The following is a 17,336-nucleotide window of genomic DNA, read 5'->3' as shown; positions in this document are numbered from 1 at the left end:
AATAATGGTATTGTTATGTAGTGTGTGTGTGTGTGTGTGTGTGTGTGTGTGTGAGACAGAAAGAAATTATATTTTGCTGTACACTGAGAGTTCATTAGTATTTTTTTTTTAAATTTAAAGCTATCTTGTTTCATGCTACATTAATTGTGTGTGTGTCCTAAACGTAAGCAGCTGACGTTTCTCTTTTATCATTCACCTTTCTGTTAAGTAGGGTATATTTCAGTGATGATTACTGATGGCACCATATCCTCTCTAACACCACCCTTCAAATGCACTAGGAGGCGCCAAAGGGATGGCTAAATCGGGCATCCATCCTTTCCCATTTCATCGCAAGAGCTGGACTTGATCTAAATGCAAAGGAAGAATACAAACAGGCGTATTTGTAAGAAGGCTTACATTGCAAATATATTTAATGTCTTGTTGTCTACATAAAAAGAAGAGTAGACACAAGCAGTCAAAAGCAAAACCACTTATATTCTAAAATGGACATCTATCCATCTTAAAAGATTTCCGTTTCATAAGAAAATAACCTCTGTCTCAGTGTCGAGATAGATTTTTCTTAATTGCATTTTTTTTCTGGTTCTGAGTCACATCAGGAGTTTTTCAGCCATTTGTGCTCAATAAGGAGTGATAAAGAGGAGAGAAGAAGGGCAAAGGCTGCCTTTTCTTGAAAGTCTTTTAGTGTCTTGTTGGACCCAGTTAAGATAGCCTACTTAGTGAAGTTTTACAAAGTTGACAGTTACAGTGAACATTTGTCAGGCATTTTAAAAGGATTTCATTTTTTTTATCCCACTGTTATGCAAAAATCTTTTTCCCCTTATTCCTAGGTCATTTCAAACTGTTTCTTCTTCTTTTTGGTTTACATTATCTACCAGCTCTAGGCTTCAGAAATGAGACACATCCTGCCTGAAATTAATACTCAAGGACAGGACAGTAACTGATACAGGAACAGGACTTTCAGGACTGTAAGTTCTTGAAATTCATCTCAGCAATTGCCATATCAGACAATATCACCTGACAATGATTCTCTATATTCAGTTCAACACATTCTGTTCTGTTTCAAGGGTGCTTGAGCAGGCATAGCAAACTCTTCAAGTGAACATATGAGCCCGGTCTCATTCCTCTTCTTCCTTCTGATAGTGATTGCACAAGACGTAATGCTCTGACTTGAAATCACAGAGAAGCTCTTCATCACTAAATTACTGTTTAGCTTTATATAGGCACTTCTTCTCATTAGTGTAACAGTGGTACGCTAACAGTTGCTTCAGTAATTAAACCTGGCACAAGTCTGACATGTAAAATCAAGAGCTGTATCAGAGTGTCCTTGAGAAAAACAATTAAAAAAAAGAAAAACATTCAGCTATTCACTCAGCCCAAGAAACACTGGATAAAAATATCTGCTTCAGATGTTTTAAGGTGAAGGGTTCACCACGCCAAGGCTGTACACAAATCCTTCTCTTAAATATGAATGAAACACTTCCAGGTCAGGCCAAGACACGCATGTCTCCATTAAGATGAAAATAACCTCCTGGTGATTTAGCATGAGCCTATTTGTCAGAGATTTAGTGCTGTGTGTGTTTCAAGGCGCACATGCACGTCTGTCGGAGTGTTATTTATCTGTTTGTTCAGGGTGTGAGTTAGTAAATGATGAGGCTAATGACTTATCCATCAGCAGGTCAAAACTGCCGATAATCAGTCAAGACTGAATAGATGTCTTTAGTGGTGGACTAGTGGGGACACACCATGAGATGCTCATGATTGGCTCCCAGGCAGAAATGATGCATGGATTTATCTGGTGGACAGAGTGTTGGAATAGCAAGATTTGGATAAGCATTGTTTTCTGGGGTGTTGTGTTTCTATATGCCCACTGTGCTATACTGTACTAGACACATTGAAAGATTATTTTATATATTAAAGGAAATGCAAACTGATGTGTGCTGAAAAGAAAAAAATAGTAACATCATGTAAAACACTGTTATATGTACATATTTAAAAGTACTAAAAGTACTCATGTAAAAATAAATACACCTTATTATTCAATAGTTTGTAGAACCCCCTTCAGCACCAAAAACTCCTGTAATCATTTCCTGTAGGACCTTACAGGCTCTCACATCATTGTAGAAGAATTTTGGCTCACTCTTCTTTACAATGTTGCTTCATTTCATTGAGGTTTGCAGGCATTTGTTTATGCACAGCTGTCTTAAGGTCCCACCACAGTATTTCAATCAGGCTGAAGTCTGGACTTCGGCTGGGTCATTGCCACACCTAGATACTTTTATTTTCCAGCCATTCTGTTGTAGATTTGCTGGTGCACTTGGCATCGTCCTGTTGCACGACCCGATTTCAGCCAAGCTTTAGCTGTCAGACTGATGGCCTCACATTTGACTTGAGAATGCTTTGGTATAAGCTGGCTGCTACTTATTTTCTTGATTCCCGTGAAAGCAGTGGGGAAACCTGCAGCCAGCTGAGACTGAAGAAGTCACTTTGATGAGTGTCGAAACGGTTCTCCCACTGAAAACGCTACGTCCAGATGAACAGAATCAACCTTTGGAGATTTACTTACCTGGATGATTGAGAATGCATCAAGATGAGAGCGTACTTTGTTTTTCACAAGTCTGCATAGAGTCCAGTGAAAACGTTCTTTGTCATGTGACTGTATCATTTATTACTTTAAGGGAATATCTTTGTAGGTGAGATAATGACCACAATGACTGAATGAACCTTCCTACATTGTTCAATCTGGGACTATCTTCAGCCATACATCTAGATACTGGTAGACATTACATTTTTCTTCTAGGTCCTCATTAGACTTTAAATATAAAAACTTGAGTTTATACAGTACCATGCAAAAGTCTTGAATCACCACTCATTTATTTATATTTTTCCATGAAAATTAGTGCAGTGATTTACTGAAACAGGTGCAAACTTACATAGCAATATAGTATGTACGGCAATAACAGTGTGAACAATTCAAATGAGTTTTAAAGGAAGTGTTTGAGCACCTTTATTCTCCAGTACAGCCTGAACTTTCTTAGGCATGCTTTCTTAGATCTTCTTTAAGTAGTCTTCAGGAATAGTTCTCCAGGCTTCTTGAAGGAAATCCAAGGCTCTTCTTGGGATTTTGGCTGGTTTTCTTCTTGTTTTTTGTCCAGATGATCCCACAATGCTTCAGTAATGTTGAAGTCTAGGCTCTGGGGCACTTGTCCATGACTGTGTTAATTGTGTTTCATCTTGTTTTTCTGTCCAGGTATACTTTAGTGGCAGAGCAGGTCATACTACTAGTCTCTCCAGTCTGCATGCCAAAATATCCTTGGGCAAGATACAGAACCCGAAGTTGCTCTTCATCTTTCATGTCTTGTGTCAGAGTTTTTCCCCCCTATTTCTTTCTTTTACATGACTTTCAGATACATTTTTAAATAATTTTTAGCTCTTCCACTTGTTGTGTCCTCTGTGTGTCCTGTTTCCACATATTTGTTAAAGACCATACTGGGATATACCAAATGTTTAGCTAACAACTCTTGGGAATCACCTTGTTGGTAAAAAAAAAAAAAGAGTGGTTATTTTATGCCTTGTTATCTTTGGGGTCTGAATGTGTAAACACAGCACTGGATCATCTCTTGAGTTTGGTGCATGTTTTTTTTTTTTTCTAAGTTTTGCGTGAATGATTCATAGGTCAACTTTAAGTAACTTAAACTAAACAAACAAAAAAAAACCCCAACTCCTCTGAAAATGGTCTGGTACAAAGAATGGACTACAAATGAGTGAAAAGGGGGCCAATGTTTGTGTTTATCTGAAAGGGACTCTCAAGCTCAGTATCCATTTTCTTTTCTTTCTTTTTAAGATAAAAAAAAATTAATGTTATTAAGAGATAATAAACCAGATGCTTTTTTTTTCTGTTTTTAAGGGGCAATGTTAAAAGTACACATTTTTTGATTGGTAATAAAAATAAAAACTTTCATCCAAAGTTTTGCATCTTTCTCTGTTCACCAGGGGATTCCCCTTTGATTGACCAGCAGGTTGTTGGTTTCCCACATGGGATACTAGCGTTTGAATGTTTGCCTGTACAGAGATTCCCAGAGACCAACTGGGCTTTAGACTCGCACACACATTTGCACATACAAAGGGCCTGGGCCCACAAATATAGAACAGTCATAAATAGAACTGGTATTCCATGTGCAGGCTGCATTACTGAGGACATTTGTGTATGTGTGTTTGTGCGTCCCCTGGGCAGAATTGTCTGTTCCCACGACCTGCCCTCCATCCGTTCTTCCTTCTCTCACTCATTCCCTTCCTCCCGTCTTCCATTCACTGGCCAGCATAATCAAACAGAAGCTGGTCTGGCTCAAAAATGAAGAATAAGATGCATCTCACAGTCCATCTGTGACACAACCAGTGCAGTAATGTTCAAGCAGCCATCTACAGCAGTGGGAATTTGCTGTTTTGTAGTGATTTCTACCTTCTTGAGAATTTCAGAGGCAGATATTTTTCTCCATAACATTTATTTGACATTTATGTTATATTTAAATAATAGGAAGAGGATAAACTGGTATAAATACAACTTTCTAGCCTGCTAACTCTCAACAGACATAAATAAATAAATTAAAAAAGCTGTGAAAGTAGTTAGAATCGCATCTTTATCATGTGACTCTTTAGAGAGGCCCTGTTGCTGGCCTGTTGGCTAGGAGCAACCACCCAATCACATCACCTTGACCAGCTTCATTGTTAAAATTCTAAATTTCTACTTAAACATAAGTATTAACTTTTGAATAATATGGTGATATTGCAGTCAACTGAGGCATATATTTTCTGCAGACAAAGTTCTTACTCACTGCTGAGATGCTATTTTATAATAACCTCTGTAATAAATTCTGGTATTATTTCATTTCATTCACCAGCGCAGGCATTCAACAGTCTGCAATTTCCGTCAAAATACAGTATATTAATATAACATATGATTCACAAAACACTATATATTCCTCTAAAAAACACAATTCAGATGTCAGATGTCATCAATAGAATCGTTTATCACTCTTCTCCCTGTCTTTACTATGTCTGCAGTGACACATGTAGACAAAAAGCTTTATTCTATTACAGAATGGGTGGGTGGTGATTTTGCGCTATGGCACTGAACAAATGAATACAGGCTGGGTTGAGTCATCAGATTCACCTCCTGATTATAGCCTGCAGTGAGAATGACATGAGGCCTGCACATTGTGAAGTTTGTATTCAGTGTCAAGAAACAATTACATGGGCTGGCCAGTGCCATGAATAGAATCAAGAGTACCTTCAGTACTTTCTGATGTATTATTGAACCTAAGTATTATGTTTGTGGAGGTTTCTATAAGGCCTTCGTGCACATTTGATGTCTAATTATCATCCTCTAATTTGAAATGTTCAGATGCAGTTTTTTGTCTTCTGAATTTATTCGCTAAATAAAGGCACTCAAGGTTCTTTATAAGCCTGAGATAGCTTGTTTTATCTTTTTTATATCAAGCTGCCTGTGGACAGCTTTTAAGAAGCCAGCTCAATTTAAGAACTGACATGTTATTTGCGCAAGAAGCTCTATCCCAAAGCCTCTGTGAGCTATAAGCGAAGCTGACTCTGTGCCATGGAAGCCTGGTCAGAAGCTATTTAGTTAAGAGCTGATGTTGTTGACTTTGTTTGACATTTTACTCTCAAATGAGCTTCAATTCTTTGTTGTGTTACCTAAGAAAGTGAGCCCATGTCTCCAGAAAATGGCTTTGCGTGCCTCAGGGGCCAGGACAAATTTGTTTCTGGCCATGGAGCACAATGTCAAAGCCTGCTTCACTGTCCTGATAGCAAAGGAGAGCGAGAGAGAGACAGAGAAAGAAAGAGAATGAGAGAGAAACATAATTACATTCCCCCCCAAAATCATTTTATTGCCCTCTAGATAAAAAGGTTCACAGTCAGTCCTTGAGCATTGACCTTCCTGAGCCCGTCTACTTTATGAGATTTGAGTTTGCATTTACACAGCATCCGAGGATCTAACAAATCAACTTCCCTGCGGTTTCTTCCTGCTTAAGAGAGCCATGAAAAGATCAGAGCTTGAGTCATAAAAGAGTTGGAAAAACCAGATATTTGGTGTGTGTGTAAACACAACGTTAGCCAAAGAAAAGAATGGGGTTGAAACAGTCCAGATGTGTGGGCACTACGGACAAATCAGATGTACACATAACTTCTCGGATCTCTGTTTGTTCCTGCAGAAATGAAAGTCTTTGTAGGGCTCAAGCCTGCCATGGATCATTATCCTGCTTTATTTCCCTTCTCTCACACACACGCAGGCACACTTTCCCCTTCTTCTTCCCTGTGCTCTCTCCCTTTCTTCCTGTCTGCAACACACACTCTCACAGGTTTCAGCACCTTTCTTTCATCGAGCCCTCTGTTCCCAAATATTTTGCATTTTGTGGGCCCTCCTCTCCTTTCACCACCCACACACTTCATCATCATCATCTTTGTCTTCCTCCTCACCATCCTCATCCTCATCTGGATACCAGCCGCCAGTTCCACACTATTCCATATACAGTCTCCCTCCTTCTTTCGCTCTCTCCTCTCTCTCTCCCTCTCTCTCTGGCACACACACACAGGCACACACACATCTGGAAACAGTCAAAGCGTCTACATGCACTGGGAGGGGGGCTACCTCTCGCTCTCTCTCTTTCTCTCGCTCTCTTTCTCACTCTCTCTCGGTATCACTGCAGAGCTGAGCCGCAGAGGCAGCAGAGGCAGAGAGAAGAGAGAGTTCTAACTCCCAATCAGTAAGACACAGGCAGACAGGCACACAGACTGACTGACAGACACACTGCCGGACCATCATGGACTGGATCAAGACAGAGAAACCCGCCTCCGGATGAGACAGGACGGCCTGGCTTCTGTTTTTGGGGGGACTCTGCTAAAGATTCGTGGAATAACCGACAACCTTTTGGGAGATTTAACCCCGTGCTTCCCGTGATGGAATATTTACGCTCTTCTCGTTTTCTAATTTTTCTCCTCTTCTCTTCCTCCTCCTTTTCTTCATCCATCACTTCCACCTCCCGTGCTTCATTCTCTCACATTTTGACACGCTGTTGAAGATGCGCCCGAATGCGTCTTTTGCGCACTTCCATTGCGACCGTCACTGACAGCGCCCGTTTTTTATAACATTTTCAATTGCTTTCTTTCTTTCTTTTTTGTATACATTTATTAAAAACACGAGAGAGGGGAGGAAGAAAGAGAAAGAGAGAGAGAGAGGTGTGAATTGAATTGAACGCGGTGCTGGTCTCATGTTTCTTGCCTAGGGCCCGGATGTACCGAGGGATGCACCGGTGCGTTTTCCCAGCCGGTTCCGCCGAAAGCTCCCTCTTTTTTCTCGCCTTCACCTCCATCATGGGGATTAGGTAATATTCACTCCATCGGAAGAAACCCTCCCCATAAACAAAAACAACGGAATACCCAAAACTGTCCGTGTCAGACAGTTATTTCTTCTTTCCTCCCCTCTTCTTTAATTTCTTTATTTTTTGGGGGCTTTCCCCCCCTCTTGTTATTTTCCTCTCCAGCTTTTTTCCCTCTCTCTCTTCCATTTACCTATAGGGATAACGCCGGACTACATTTATGGTAAATGAAAGCAAAAACATGTACATCCCGGAGGACACCCTTGAGAACCATCAAGGTATGTGGTGCCTTTTTTATTTGTAACTAACAAACATCTAACTGTGCATGAGGGAGGGAGGGAGGGAGTAGGTAGCCTATGATGTGGTCTCGAAATGGGGATGGGATGGGGAAAGGAGGAGGTGGAGGGAAGGAGGGGGAAAAGGGGGTGGTAGCTCTTCACTCATTTTCAACAGATGGACAGATGCAGCTCTCTTTTCTCCACTTCCCCTCTGTGTGTGCAGTTTGTCTATTTGATCTTTCCCCGCAGGCCCACAGCACTTTGTGCAGCAAGTGAACTTGTGCCATGATCACGCAACAGAAGGCTGCAGGTAGCCGCGAACAGATACGGATGAGGCCTTTTTCCCTTGCTTGATTTCGTCCACGCTTGTCGGTTTGACAAGCCGGAACTCTGTGAGCTCTGTGGCACAATGGGTGGGCAGTGGTCATATTTAGCCAACAGGCAGTTGTAGGCGGTGTATATTATTGTTCAAGAAACATCTGACAGCATTTTGCACAACTACACTAAACTGCAGATACAGAATGTTGACGATACTTCACAACCCGGCGTAAGGCGCTTGCCAACGAGCTCGACCACTATCGATCCCCTTTCTCCTAATCACTAGTTTTATTTTTCACATTTTAAAAGCAAGTTTTCAGTTTTCTTAGAGCTCCTTGATGGCAGCACGAGAGAAAATCGCAGAGATGACAGGTGGCAGTAGGAGGGCCTGTAGGACTTATTTGTCTGCTGAGAATTGGGTTGATGGTGTGCTATTTTTGGGATGGCAGCGAGGACAGTAGATTGTTTTGCACAAAACACGACCCAAAGTTCAACCTTAAGGAGTTTTCAAGTGTTTAAGGGAATCCGCGGGCAAAGAGTGGATTGAAATCCTGTGCCGTGCTCTGTTGTACTGTCAGTGGAAAGGCTCTGTTTGCATTGCGCAGTATTACGCGTCGCTCCTTCCACCCACGTTGCAGAGAGCAAAGCCCAGCAATGCATTCGCCTATGGCCAGCCGAACCATACAATTCAGCTAACCCTTATTTATCCGATCACTATTATCACCCTCCTGACCATCATCATCATCGTGGTCGTCGTCGACTTCATCCACCACCTCCAGCACAACCACATACCTCTTCCTTGGCGACAGGTTCCATAGCAACAGGGGATGAGGAGAGGGGTGGGGGTGTATGTGTGTGTGTGTGTGTGTATGTATGTAGCCTATGTAAGTGTATCCGTGCGTGCATCTGTGTCGCAGCGAGCCACCTTCACTAACAGTTTGTTTCAAGGAGGAACTCACCACAGGGTGGATGTTACCCAGGAGCCTGAGAAGCTAGTTTGATGACAGTCAGAACAGCACGATGATGTGTGTGTTCAGGTGTGTGTTCAGTCTGTAAGACAAGTGTTGCCCTGATTGCCACAATGTCCTCTTAATCCATTATTATCAACGGAAAAGATTTTTTTTGGGTCCCCTTTAAACGATATCCAAACAAGTAATGGATACCATCACCACCATGGGGTGTAAGTGAGAGTAAGCAGATCAAGAAAACTGCTGTTTAACACATGTGATTCTTTTCACGATTAGGCGTCACTTGTTATCTTGTGGGTCACTGTGCATAATGCTGTCTAAAAGTGTAGCATGCGAACTCTGCAAAATGTATTTTACTTTAGGACAAGTCAACAGCACATGGATACAGCACAGTTTAACAGTCATGTCAGCTTTTTCTAATGGAGATTGATTTATGACTTCACTTGTAAAAGTGAAGTTAAACCTTGTAACAACCTTTTCAGGTTCAAACATTTAAAAAAGAGTCAGATTAAGACTTTTAAACTCTATTAGAGAAACCTAAGTGAATTTTTGGGCCCTGTTATTTTTGGATTTAGCATTCTTATCTCAGGCTGCACATGTGGGTGGTGGTTTCAGCACCACGGACAGTTCATTCTTCATTGGTCTATTGACAGCTACATGACAGCTATTAAAGAATTACAAAGACATCGACGCTGAGATAGCATTCTTTATATCCTGCTCTACTCTAGTCATTTGTTTTTTTGTTTAATGGTGAATGAATCATTTGCATGTATGGGTCAAAGTCATAGAAACCATATTAAATTATGTGCTATATTTATCTGTAGTTTTCATTTGTTAAGAAGGGTTAAGTGGAGGGGAGGGAGGTGGATATATTTTAGGGGCCACTTAACGAGTTTTCTACACATGAAAGATGACAGCAGCCTCATGCAGTGTAGCTATAACAGACATCATGCTTTGGCTAAGTTACAGCAGTTCGGTTTTAATAATAACCACAGTTAAGCCCTTCCTGCCCCTCCTCTCCATCCAACCCTGACCTCTCTTCTCTTTATCGATGGACCTGAAAGAAAAGACAAGTCTCAGACCAGTCGATATGTGAAACTTTAGTTTACAGTTCCTGACATCTAACACCAGATCTGACATTCTCCTTCCTTCATCGATTAGCGTGCATCTTTAGATCTACCCTGTAATTCAGAGTTGATGATCATCTTTACTGCATAATCTCAGTTTTAAGGACTCTTTTGAGTGAGTTGTGAAAGTGCACTCTCGCACTGAGGCACATACAGACCTGTTGCTGCAATGCACGTGTGACTGACGGGGCTGGGAAACAAACAAACACCTGTGGAATCTCTAGTTATTGTAGAGATGCACACGCGCACAAGTATTCACACACAGAGGCATGCACACTTATTACAGCAGCAGTTTTTAGCTGTGTAATCAGCAAGTTGATTTTCCCTGTGGGCATTGTGCTAGAGGCATGATACAGCCGTTAGGGGATATTAATTGATTTGCAATTGTTACTCAGGGGTGTTGGCCATCTGCCAGTTCACCTCACTCTGTAATGACTTGACTCGATTTGCTAAACCCCTGCACTGACGTTTTTAAGGTTGTTTCTCACTTACAGACGTAAGCAGAGGTTTTTAAGTAGAAGTGGAGCTATGCAACAGCAGGTTTAAAAAATCTTCAGTTCCTATGCAGGACTAACAAGGAGGCTTAGACTGGCTTTAGGTTTGTTAGACTCAATGACAATAAACGTAATTAAAGAAAATCCAGATGAATCAAGGTATCTTTTGAGAAGTCAGATTAGCTGCAGGTGGTAAAGTTGTTGCTTTATTTAAAAAAAGGGCAAAAACTAATCAAGCATTTCTTCCAGACGTGTTTTAATTAGAATCCACAGGGGCAGAGTAGCTGCTAAGGAAGCTAAGGCATCAATCAGTGTGCTTGACATAGATGGAAATCTGGGCAATTAGGCGCCAGTCAGCTGTTACCCAAACCAGTTGTTGCTCAATATTGGTGGAATTGAATTCTTGGTGTGATAAAATGAACAGAAACCAATCATTCAACAGTGTTTTGTAACGTGAAAAGTGCCATTTAAAAATAATACGAGTCACAATTAACTTTGTGATCCCTTTATGTTAGTTTGCATTATTCTTTTTTAAAACCTACATTCATCCACAGTAAGGTAAAATCAGCTAATGTTGGGCCTTGTATCATGTCTTCAGTCACTGCAAGTTGAAGAAATAATCCTAGATACATTTGATTTAAAAACCAAGAAAAACAAAAAACCTTTTAAACATTTTTTAAACTTTTCTGTTTTTTAAAGACATACATGTCAAGCAGCAAACACAAACACAGTAGATAAAAAACAATAAAGAAAGATCCAACCTTGCTAGTTATCCCCCAACACTTTACATAGGATGGCTGTGGCTCAAGAATACGACATGCTTGTGTCCACATCTGTGAGCTACATGAGAATATAGAGACAGGGTCATCCTTCCAAGCAGTGATTTACACAGGACATAATCACCTTCAATAATTCAGTGCTATGGCTGAGATGATTAAATAACAAGTCAAAACTGCTGCATGTGTGTTCAAACCTTTATTTAAACCAACAAGGATTTGTTATGTTTTTTTCATTTTTTAAATCTTTTGCAGTTTTGCCTTTTGCATTCAACTGCAGCCCAGCATCATTATCTCACACGATCAAACCGGGCTGCTGTATGTCGGGAAAAACTGAGCTCTTTATGCTGCGATAATAACTCAGTTTCCAGTACTGTAGTGGTCCAGTCAGATAGAGGAAGAACTACCGATTAGTTATTGTGATAAAGAAAATAGAAGCATATTTTCCCATGGTGAACTTAACATATCTGAACTATCATGATGAATTTATTATTATTGGTATGTAGTCACTTAGGTCATCGGGATGAAAGGTTACCATAAACGTTTATACATTGTTTTAGATATTTTTAGATATTCCTTTCTGCCACCGTAATCAGTAAAAATTTATTATAAAAGAATCCTTGAACACAAACGTTATCTTGTTAGAAAGTTTGTCAAGAGTGTTGAGGTACTTTCAGAACTATTTTGAACTGATGGCAAACTTGCGTCTATGATACTGACACAACTTTTACTTTTATTTTGGAAGTATTTTTTAAGCAACACTAGATGTCATGAAAAGATGAGCAGCCAACAGTTATTCAGTGTTGAAACGTTATCTGAGAGTCTATTCCTGGTGGTCACTGCGCTGTTTCACCATTGTAAATTGTGTTTAGTAATTGATAATTTACTAAATGTTTTAACGAAAAGATAGCCATATGCTTACTTTGTCACTAACAGGTACTCTGGCTTTCTCCCACGGTCCAATTACATGCATGTTAGGTTGGCTGTAGGTGTGAATGTGAGCATCTCTGTGTTAACCTTGTGACACACTGGAGACCTGTACAGGCTGTACCCTGCCTCTCGTCCTCTGACAGCTGGGATGGGCCCCAGCCCTGCCATGACCCTGAATTGGATAAAATGAAGAAAATAGATGAACTGCAGGCTTTGGGTCAGAGAGACACAGCACCAGTGATGACTCTTGACATAAACCTTTGGTCAGTTTGACACCGAAGCTGATGTTTTCACTCTGTGTAGGCATGTGTAAATGTAAGTGGTCCGAACAGGAATGACATAAACTAAGGAGCACTAGATGGTGAAGCACTTTGCAGAAAAGTCTTCTGAAAGTCTTTTGCAAAGATTGAGCCAGTTTAACTCAGATATGTTTTCTGATTTTTAGAGGGGATAGTAGCAGAAATATTAAGCAGTGCATCAGATTGTTGAAGAGCCCCTATAATTTTGTACTGCCCTTCAGAATCCCTTTAATCTGGTGAACCCCACCCTGGAAGTTGAGCAAAACCACTTAGGTTTAGAAAAAAACTGATTTGCCAGTTACCAAATGATAATTCAAATTAACTCTTAAATAGAATTTCTTGCAAATGAGCTGTGGGCTTGCAAATAGGAATTGCTTTATATTATAGGGTCACAGACAAAAACATCTGGAAACTGCTCTCTCACACTACCCTTAATTCAGGCTTTACAAGAGTAGTATAGAATCATAGAGTCAGCTTATTGTTGACGGGATGTGTGTGCGAAGACATGTTAGTCACAGCGAGGTTGTAATGTTGTAGTGGAGGATGTAATGAGCGATTAAAGGCCAACTAGCATTAAAGAAGCTTATATTAGCATTTTAGAGAGTATAATGGCTTTAACTTAAGGATGTGACTCATCAACAGCTGCGCTTAACGTAAAACTCCATCTGAAAGACAAAAGAAGACAACACAAAGACGGTAGGAAAAGAGGGGTGGGGGGATCGAAGGAGAAATTAGAGAATGAAATGACAGATTGCATTAAAGGTAATAAAAGAGAAGCAAGACTGAGAGAGTGGAGAGCAGAGCTGGAAAGGAGGGATGGAGCAAGAACACTGCCTGGCACTGAAACAGAGGGATCGTAGAGGAGCAGACAATGGAGAGAAGAAACTGTAGGAGAAGGGAATCACGGGATGGAACGACCATGAAAAATAGTGAGCATCACAGGTTAGGGGACAGGGCTGGGGCCGAGGGAGAACAAGAACTGATGGAGCCCAGTTGGAGGAGGAGAAGGAGGGAGGATTATCCGTGACTCTGTCTTGCTTAAGCCTCTGGTTGGATATTGGAAATCTATCCAGAGGCTGTCCTCTGCTCTTAGTGCTATCGGGCCTCAGTCTTCATTTCTGGTGGGACAATATGCCAACACCGGCAGCACTGAGTGTGTTTTGTGAGTGTATGTGTGTGTGAGAGTGTGCATTTGCAACTGGCTGCCTGCCTACATGCATTGTGCCTGCTTGGCTGCCTCAGTGTGTGTATGCGTCTGTGTTTGGACATGTGTCTTACCTCTCTGATGCAAACCCATACACAGACACACACACAGCCTCCTATTCTATTGATCTGGCTGAAGCCACAAGCGGAAATAATGAATACGGACCTGTAGCATCTTCTGCGCTCTCTACTCTTCACCACGCTCCCTCTTTTTGACTGCAAGTTCTCCGTCTCAGGTGCCTTACCTTAGCTAACCCTCAACTTATTGGCTGCTGTTTGACTATCAAAGTTCCCTAAAGCTTCACTGAGGATTAGTGCTTCAATAATGGTGTTATGGTTAGATTCTTCAATTTTTTAGCAGGAATTTTCCACAGATTGTGTTGATGTATGTCATGAATGCACAATTGATTATGTGGCAGTGAAAGTATTTTTCCACCTTACATGAATTTAATGATAAAACATCCCTGCAAAGCATTATATGCACTTCTATGTGCTTTCAAGAAAGATTTATACAAAACCAATTCTACACTAAACATAAGAGCAATGAAATTCAGTGCTGCAGGCCTATTAGGACATAGTGGGAGGGACTTGATTATAACTTATTCCACATTTAAGTCACATCTAGGCTCTTGCATGGACATATGGAAACTGGTTAAAAATTTATATTTCAGTCTTATGTGCCATGTCTATGTTTCATGTGATGCCTGCAGCATCACCAAGGATCTACAGCACCCATGTGTGTTTAACGCCTCCACTGCTCAGGAGCTGTATGCAAGTTTGTCTTTGGGTGTGTTTGCCTCCTCTATGATGAAGAAGTGAGAGAAGAGTCGGGAGCAGTCTGTCATTCATGATCTGTCATGCATTTGCCTCTTTCGATTTTTCAGCTTTTTTCTCTCTCTATCTCGCAGTTTCTAAATAATTTCTGCCTGTAGAGAAATTACTTTGAATTCTCTCATTTGCTCTCAACCCCAACCCGACCCGCCCTCCAATCAATCCGCTATCCATTTGGTTTTAGCTCACGAGGTTTAATACGTTTCCTTTCTTCTGTGAAATAATCGGTCCATCTGCCTGCATTTACTGTAAGGCTCGATAGCATTTGCTGTAGATATAACCACAGAAAAGCAAGATAGAAAACACTCTTTATTGCCCCAATGGGGGTGCTCTGCCTATAAGATCAACAGATTCACTACTCAACACAAAGTAGATAAACCACAAGTCAGTACACTAACAAGTATGCATCTGGCCTGTTGCTCTAATGTATATGCAGTAAGAGCTTTCCCCGTAGCCACACGGATGTTTTTGATAACCACTAGCCCGTTCTTTGTGCACTCATGACTTGATATTTATATTCTGTATTGCTTTAAGAAAGGTGTGTGCTTGAAAGGTTGACTGTGGAGATTTCTTTTTAGATTGTGTAAGTTTTGTCAGCAGACATTTAAAATCAGGAAGCAGGACATCCTCTGTGAAGCAGGAACGTTTTGCCTTATTTTAGAGGAAACACCAGAGCGGTGGGTCATGTTACTACTGGAGCTTTCTGAGAATTTACTCTGTCCAAATTAGTAGCCTGATGTTAGAGGAAATTGTCTTTCCACCCCGTTTCCAACCTCGCCTGATATTGTTCCCACTTTAAATGATTTCCATGTGAGAGGGGAGACCATAGCATCTGCCTCAATCTAACGTCATTGTATTTTAAAAGCGAAGCAGATCATTCAGCAGCAATACCAGGATTTGCTCCTGGTACTTGACAACAGCTAGACATTGACATTAATCTTAGCTTGTCCAACCCTGTGGTGTTTTGTATGTACGAGGAAGAAGGGCGTGCACGATTTGATAAGTCTGCCGCTTTCTTAGCTATAAAATTCCACAAAATGACACTAGAAGAACAAAGGGGATGATGGTGATGCTTTAAGCGTGCAGCACCGTGAACTTCCCCCTGACGTCATCCTTTTACTGTTTATGACAGTCAACAATGTCAGCGCACGTCACGGCTGTCATTTTGTCTTCACTTCAAGAAACACATTAACTCCAACCAACATGAAAATGCCAGGAATTAAAAATAAGAAGGGGCTTTTTATAGTCTGTTGAAACACAGCAGTGTGGTTTGCGAAATGATGTGCCTAAAGTTCCCGAGAACTCGCCTCAAACTATTGCCTATAGCATCAAATATTTATGGGAACAAAACACTCAGCGATATGATATCATTATTTATGAAACATTTGTGTGCCGCACTCATTCATCACCATTTAGATTATGCAGTGTAAACACCTTTTTCAGTATTATTGTGTTATTTTCATTTAATTCTACTTGTCAGTAACCCCTCAGTAGTCAGTAAATTAGCTCAATTTCTTTTGGTATTATTGTTTTTTGGGGTATTGTTTGGCATTATTGGATAGGACAATATTAGAAGGAAAATACGTAGATAGTAAGACAGAATGGTTCCAGAAAACTGAACCATTTGGCATGCAGGTCACCTGTTCAACCAAGTGAGCTATAGTTTTCTAAAGAGCTACTAATTGATGATTGGTTCATGGCCTTCACCAATGAACCCAGATGACAAATCGCAGCAGAAATCTGTCAAGTCAAATAACAAAGTGTTCAGTTTTGGCTCAGCCATACAGATTCTAATAGCTTATTGCAATAAAAAATGCAATGAAATACTTTAAGTTTTGACAGCCTTTAAAGAAACAGAAGTGTCCATGATGTGTTGCAAATGTGCACACTTGATGTTGAGATTATTTCAGTTGCTATACTTCACATTTATGACTATCATAATCTAATCAAATGGAGTGACATGTCGACTAGTTTCTTTCTGTTTAACAAAGCAACTATATTTGTAAATAACATCCATGTTTTCATTTCACATGCTGTATTTCTCCTATTCTGACACCCGGTGACAAGTTTAACTACGGCTTGCCAGATCACACCCAACTTTGACCTATGTTACACTTGAGTGCACCAGCATGAAGTGTCAACTGTTCACACTCGCATTGAAGGAAGGACTTATGCCGTGTGCATCTGCAGTATAAGAGTAGTCTTTCCCTGTTTCCAGCTGAGTGTTCAGACGTGAGGCTGAGCTGTGTAATCTGCAGGAATGATGAAACCACTGTCCACATTAGAGAGTCTGACCCTGCATGCTCAAATATACACTGATCACATATGTGTGCGCCAGCAGTGGTCCCGACTGTGTTATGCAGACATGCACTTGTGATTCACCAGACATAAAACACACCAGCCCTTTATCATTTATTTTCCTTAAGGCCAATTTAAGAAGGTGGGGCCTTAGCAGGAGGAAAAGAATTAAAGAAAGAGAATGTTTAAGATAGAATAATGGTACAGAAGGCACAGATCCACGAATTTCTGCAGCATGTTAGATTTTTGAGTTTGTGTTTCTATAGTCAAACCAGTGAATCCAGTTTTGCTACATTTTTCTTCTTTCAAACTGAATTAATTCAATTAATGATTCTAGTTGTTCACGAGTGTCCCAGCAGAAAACAAAGCATTTGGTTAAAATGAAGATTTGGAGTAAGGTCTCTTTTCCCCCAACAAGCTGCTAGT

At 40.6% G+C, this 17,336-nt stretch overlaps 1 protein-coding gene across 2 annotated transcripts in view; it reads left to right on the top strand.

Annotated features, from left to right (window-relative positions):
- The window catches only part of cacna1c (calcium channel, voltage-dependent, L type, alpha 1C subunit), a 226,021-nt gene that overhangs the window by 6,138 nt on the left and 202,547 nt on the right, over positions 1-17,336 (top strand). The window lies entirely within an intron of this gene.

Source organism: Mchenga conophoros, linkage group LG17, assembly GCF_057382185.1.
Source record: "Mchenga conophoros isolate Kocher_MC1m ecotype Shallow Benthic linkage group LG17, M_conophoros_male_GT1.1, whole genome shotgun sequence".
Taxonomy (NCBI): domain Eukaryota; kingdom Metazoa; phylum Chordata; class Actinopteri; order Cichliformes; family Cichlidae; genus Mchenga; species Mchenga conophoros.
The sequence above is the reverse complement of the archived record's forward strand: the minus strand, read 5'-3'. Positions and strand labels throughout refer to the sequence as shown.